Genomic DNA, 6766 nt, shown 5'->3' with positions numbered 1-6766 from the left:
GTGTGTGTGTGTGTGTGTGTGTGTGTGTGTGTGTGTGTGTGTGTGTGAACGTAGTACCTATGGATGCCAGAAGGGAAAGTCAGACTCCCTAAAGCTGGAATTACAGGTGGTTGGGGACTTTGATTCTCTGTAAGAGCAGTACACGTTTTTAACGACTGAGCCCTCAACTTTGAGTATTTTTGCTCTGCATTGGTTTTACAATTCTGATGCCTGAAATAGTTACTTTTTAATTTTTCAGGCTCTCCACGAACACAACTCACCATCCACTTGGGTCCTTGGTGACCAGGGTGATTACTGGTCGGAGCCAAGCTTCCTAAGCTCACCCAGTTCCAAAATCTGAACCTTTTTGAGTGTCCCTAAGAGGGATTTTCTACACCAGAAAAGTTTGTTTCATACCCCAGATGATTTTAAACATGCTTAAAAATTACCTTCAGCCCCCTGTGGATAAGGTGTATATGAATCATAAATGAATTTCATAAATAGACACAAGCTCCTTGCTTAGGATATTTCCTTAACATGTAGGCAAATAATCACAAATTAGAATATCTGCAATCCAAAACACATATGGTCTCTCACGAATTTGGATAAGGGGTGCCTTTTGTAATGGCACAAAACTCATGCCCTGACCACCTGCCAAAGGCCCTACCTCCTAAAGCCATCACTTTAGGAATTAGGATTTGAATAGATGGATTTCTCAGGAAGGCAACAGTCGGTAACACGGAGTCAGATGCCTTGCTGAGACAGACGACAGAGGCCAGAGACTGGAACCAGGGACTAACTGGTTTAATCCACTTTCTAGGTCACACTGAATCATCTTGGGTGGCAGCACAAAGCCAGCACATTCCAGCTGGTGCCTCGTTTACATAATGTCTTTGCTAACTCCCAGGGTGGCCAAGGAAAGGAAAGGTGAGCCCCGGCAGTGTGGAACTCATGATGCGCACGGTGTTGTGCAATGGGAAAGGAAAGTGACCCAAAAAAGGACTCCTGCTCTATCAATGCCACAATCCCTATGAGGCCTACAGGCTGACAGTGCAAGGCAGAAGACTGCCTTGGCCCCTCTGTCCTTTCTCCGTGTGTGGGTATTCTCTAAATTATGGGGCAGGGCAAGAATGGGTTTGTAACTCCCCAGTCTGATCAGAATAAAAGCGAATCAAGGTCAACAGGGTTAAGTGTGCGTGCACTGGGCAGTGCAGCCTGTGGTCCAGAAGGTAGGTGTGTCCACAGTCCTAGTTTTCAGTAGCAGCTGAGGTCTTGGTGGGGGGGTACTTTGGCATGGGGGAGGCTAGCTGCTAGACTCTCAGGGTGTGATCAGACAATTTGAGGAGGAGCACTGTGTGTATGACTTGTGTGTTTTGCTCTCTTTCCACACTGACGGCATATCTGACGCTGCCTGGACTCATTCACCGTTCATTTGGTGGAGACTTGGGTTTCAGTCTTGTTTCATTGCTTAGCCGCAGGAATTTTCTTAAGTTTCCGGAGGCTCAGGTCTACTGATGATGAAGCCTGTTTTCACTTCCCTGGAAAGTTCTCAGGTTACTTTCACTCTGATGCCTCTTCTGCCTGGATGGAGGGTTCCGGGTCCGCATGGGTGCGGATGTGAGCAGTGGGTGATATACAGGTGGATGGAAGCCATCCATTGTATGTGCTAGAGTCCACTGGGGTCCTCCGATAGAGCAGTATTCACTCTTACCCCCTGAACTGTCTCTCCAGCAATAAAACTCTTGTCTTTTAATAACATTTCCCCTTCTAACCGTTCTGAATGTTTATTACTGACCAAGTTGCCTCTCCCGGATTTTCCTGTTTCTTTGGCATCTTCAGGTTGAATGCTGGACATTTTCAATGTTTCATTGTTGACTTTTTTGTTCCGGGAAGCTTGACCCTTCCATGGCTTGTCGCTAAGCACAGTTGTGGTGGATCTACGCTGCCTCCTGCCTTGTGCTGCTCTGCTTACAGTGGTTCCCTCTTCACAGTCTTACCTTCCATGCCTTCAGTTATCTGCAGCCAGTCATGCTCTGAAAATATTAAACAGAAAATTACAGTAATAAACAAGTCATAAGCATTTAAGATAATACGCTGTTGTAATTATTCTATTTTTATTAGTTATGTGGCTATGATTGTCAATCTTCCTGTACTCAGTTATAAATTGATATGTTTATGTAGGTAGTGTAATATAGGGACCCACAGGGAGATCTTGGAGCATTTCCCTGTGGGTACTGGAAAGCCACTGCACTCTGAAGTTCTGAACTTCCCAAGGTTTTTAATGAATGCCCAGAGGCTCTCTTGAGATAGCCCAAGATAGCTCAGAGTACAGACTTCTCAGGATTTTGCAAGTTTTGATTACCCTGCAGTGGCTCATTTTCTTGGTAGTTGGTATTTGCACAGCCTTGTAGAACCTCATCTACACATAACAGCCTAGCATTCAGCCAATATTTTCAAAACACTGCATATTTATGGAGCAGTTTGCTCATTCTTGAATCTTCATAGCTTTCCCTCAGGCATGGTTTGTCTGTGTAATTCCACCAGGTTGCTACATGCTGATTGGATGCCTGTTCCCTCAACCACAATAAGGAAAGGAAACCAGGCAGGAAGTAGGAGTGATTGTGGGTCCTTCTTCCTATGTACCCCTGCTCCCCAGACTGTAACTAAGCATTTATTTTCCCAGGCCTAAAAAGCAATTATTTGGAATGTTGCATCCAATTTTTTTTTTATTGTTAATTATAGAATGGTACTTTGTCATCAACTGCTTCTTATACATTCTTCTTAATGAAGCATGTTATATTTTCCTCATTGTACAGTAAAAATAATAATAATAATAATAAGCAGCACACTGGTTCTGGAAAAGGTTAGAAGTCCTGTCATTTGCAGCAACATGGACAGACCTGGAGGTAAGTAAGCAAAATGAGCCAAGCACACAGAGACAAAACACATGATGTCACTCATAATTGGAAACCTAAAAATAGCTGATCTGATATAAACTGAAAGTAGAGTAGTACTTGCCAGAGGCTGAGGAGGAGAGAAGAGAGGGGGACAGGGAGAGAGTGGCCATTCGGTGCAGGTGATCAGAGGACGAAGTTGCGTGGTTCAACTGAACAGCGGAGCGACCATAGCAAGCACACAGTAGAACACATTAGGAATGACTCAGTCTAAGAGGCCAGAAGTTTTCAAACCAGAAAGACCATGAGTACAAAATCAACCACGGCCAAAGGCCTGAGGACCCCAAGGAGCCACTGGTGCAAGTCTCTGAATCTGAAGGCAGCAGCGGGGAATGACCCCTGGGCTCAGAAGGAGCAGAGGTGGAAGGACTGTTCCTCCTTTTCATGCTTTTCTGTCCCATTTGGACTTCCAGCCCACCGGTGGCACTGCTCACATTCTAGGCCTACAGCACTCATTTTGCTCACGTGGATGTCAATCTTCTCTGGAAACACCTCCCAGACACACTCAGGTGCAGACCCTTACCAGACCTCCATCCAGTCTGCTTAACACCCCAAATTTACCATGACACATATCCACCAGAGAGACTGAGTTGCTAGAACCTTGTGGGCAAGCTTTGAACAGCGTTCTGTGCCTTGACTTGGAAGGGTGTGGAAGTAGTTGCCGCCCAAGAGAACTAATGAGGTCATGATGCAAAAAGCGGGACGTGGTTGATTATTGATATCGTGAACTGTACAATAGGAACCTGGAAGAGAATGTGGCACTTCTTCAGGCGCCAGTGTGGAGATGTCAGGAGAGGGACCACATGCTACCACTCTCCACAGCAGCCTGCCATTGCACTCATCTCTGACCAGAAACACAGCTCAGGGAGACATTGACTGAAGGTCTAACCTACCCTGAAGTTGCCACTGCCACAGATAATAGGGGCTCATGAGATAGAAATTAAATACCAAAATGCATAAATAAATTTTGGGAAAGATTTAGATATTTTTATTTGTACATGTTTATGTGCTAAGACCTCCTGTTCTCCCGCAATGGACTTTATGAATTTCAAAACATGGACAACTTGATGAACCATAGTATGCATTACATAAAATCTGTTTTCTTTAACTATCAGTGAGGACTGGCAACATTCACTGATCATAGAGTAAGCATTCCTTTTAAACGCATCACAGTGATATCAATGGACATGAAAGCAATGCAACTGACATTTACAGCCTTGAATCTGCTAATGAACTCATATGTACAGAATTGTCAAGCACCAGATAAATCACTTAAAAGGCATCCTCTCTGAGGACGGAAGATGAAGCCCCGAGGACAGAGTGATTGTCTAGCACGCATGATACCCTGGGTCTGGTCTCTAATATGGCATAAATGGAGCTTACTGGCACATGCCTATTATCCTAGTGCTTGGGAGTTGGAGGCCGGAGAATCAGGAGTTCAATGCCACCCTAGGCTACATACATAGCAAGTTTAAGGCCAGCTTTAGGTACGTCAAATCCTGTCAGGGAAGAGGTCCCCATCAAACCTTTTGTGCATTCTGTTGACTGGATGAGGGAAATAAGGCCCAGTGGGATCCCAGGTCTCATCATGTTGACATCTTGATTCTCTTTCCCGATAATCTAAATTAAAAAAAAAAAAAAATCAAAATGCTATGTCTTTGAACTAGACTCCATATGAACAGAGGCAAGTAATTCTCCATGCTGTGATATTTCCTTTTTAGGTTAAAACTGTCCCCATTTGCCCAGAGGTGAGTGCAATCTCCCATTGCAACTCAAACATAATGCCCATGTTAAAATAACTTCCATTAAAAAACAAACCCGGTGCCAGTAAGGTGGCTCACTGGGTAAAGGTGCTTGCCACAGACCGGACAACCTGAGTGTGATCTCTAGGACCCACATGCTGGAAGGAGGTAACTGACTCCCACAAACTGTTCTCTGACCTCCACAGGTGCCACGCGCACACACCCCCGCCCCGTAACAAATGCATACATAATAAATAAAAAAACAAAAATAACGGGAGCCAGAGGTGGCGGCATGTGTCTATAACCCTACACTGGGGAAGATCGAAGGTTCAAAGCCAGCTAAGGGTACGTAGCAAGACTCGGTCTACCTAAAAGCAAAACAAAATGCATACAGGATAAGGAATGGTGCCCAGGGCCTGGCGAGGTGACCCACCAGGTTGAATCCCCACTCCCCCGCATCAAGCCTAAGGACCTGCGATCATTCCTCAGGGTCTACAGGGTGGAAGGAAAGAACTGACTCTGAAAAGCTCCTTTGACCTCATGCCCTTCCTTTGGCACACACACACACACATACACACTTATGACGGCAATTACAATTTTTAAGAGAATGCTACCCGAACCACCACTCTGGCACAGCTGTTAGTTTTGTTTGTTTAACACCATCTAGTCCTTGATTAATTACATGTTTTACATATTCCTACTCCTGGATCATGACTCCCTCAGCATTAACTATCAATCCACCATGTTCAGTTCAGCAAACATCTTAAGCCACGAAAACAGTGACTTGGCTGCTACGTATCTCCAGCGTCACATCCTTGTCTTCTACTTTTATTGTGTATTCCCTTTCTTAGTCGGCAAACCCATGCAATGCCGGGCACTGGGGTACAAGTATAAAGTAGGCTCTCTTTCCTCCCGTGGACTCCAAAAGTCCAGGCTACCAACAGCGCTATGGACTTTCCATGCCTTAGTATAAACTATGCTTGCTAATTGTACAGAAGTGGCCAGATATGTGAGCTTTGATTGGGTGAGTTAGTTCCTTAAGGCCTTAGAAGCAGAACCATGGGTAGGCAAGATGACTCGTGGGTAAATGCACTAAGCACCACATCTGATAGTCTGACTTTCATCTCTGCGATCCATATGGTAGAAGGAGATAACTAACTTTTAAAAGTTGTCTTCTTACCTTCTCCCACAATGCGCGCGCGCTCACGCACGCACACGCACACACACACACACACACACACACACACTAAATACATGTGGAAAATTTTATAGCAGAATCTGCCAAGATCTAAGAAGACTTGTGCCCACGTTGTGGTGTAATCTCAACGCAGCACATGCTTCTGCTTCCGGCCACAGGAGGGTTCATCAGATAAAAAGGTTCCTTTGGATGAGAAAAACAATTAAGCGTTGAAAATGGGAGAACAAGAAAATACAAGATAAAAATAGGCCTTCCAGTTTGCTTTATAGAAAATATTTTTAATCGGTGGATGGGGGAGGTAGTGTTTTTATTCTGTTTCACCCTTTCTTCATTATATATCGGTGAGGCAGCCAGCTAACCACACCATATATTGTAGCTAAAACTCCAGGCTAGTTTTGAGGAAATCTGATGTATGCTTAAGGCCTAGAACCAATCACTAACCCCTCTTGGACTGAAAGAAAGAAAGAAAGAAAAAGAAAACCCGCAAATCAAAAGAACAACGCAGGCAGTCATTGCACACTTTTCTGTAACATCAGCAATTAGTTAGCGTGTTTGCTGGTCTCTGCCCCTCCTCCCTCAGCATGCGGTGTGTCTGCATGTGTTGCTGGATTATCTGAAAGGGGATGACAGATATCTTAGCACTTGACTCCAAATATTCTAGCTGACTCCTCCTAAGGACACAGGCGTCACCTTACCTAATCGTAACGCCATTACCACACCCAAGAAATGTATATTGGTATTCAGCAGGTGGTCACCTTGTATTTAGCTGCCACTTCTGGTGACCTATGGATGTTGGCACCACCCTGCTGCCTGGACACTGAGCCCTTGTCTGTATGTGTAACTATCTAAGGGTCTTTGTTCAGATTCATTTTCTCCTCTGATTAAAAAGGGCT

This window comes from Psammomys obesus, unplaced genomic scaffold (assembly GCF_907164565.1).
Source record: "Psammomys obesus unplaced genomic scaffold, mPsaObe1.curated_primary_1811, whole genome shotgun sequence".
Classification (NCBI taxonomy): domain Eukaryota; kingdom Metazoa; phylum Chordata; class Mammalia; order Rodentia; family Muridae; genus Psammomys; species Psammomys obesus.
The sequence above is the reverse complement of the archived record's forward strand: the minus strand, read 5'-3'. Positions refer to the sequence as shown.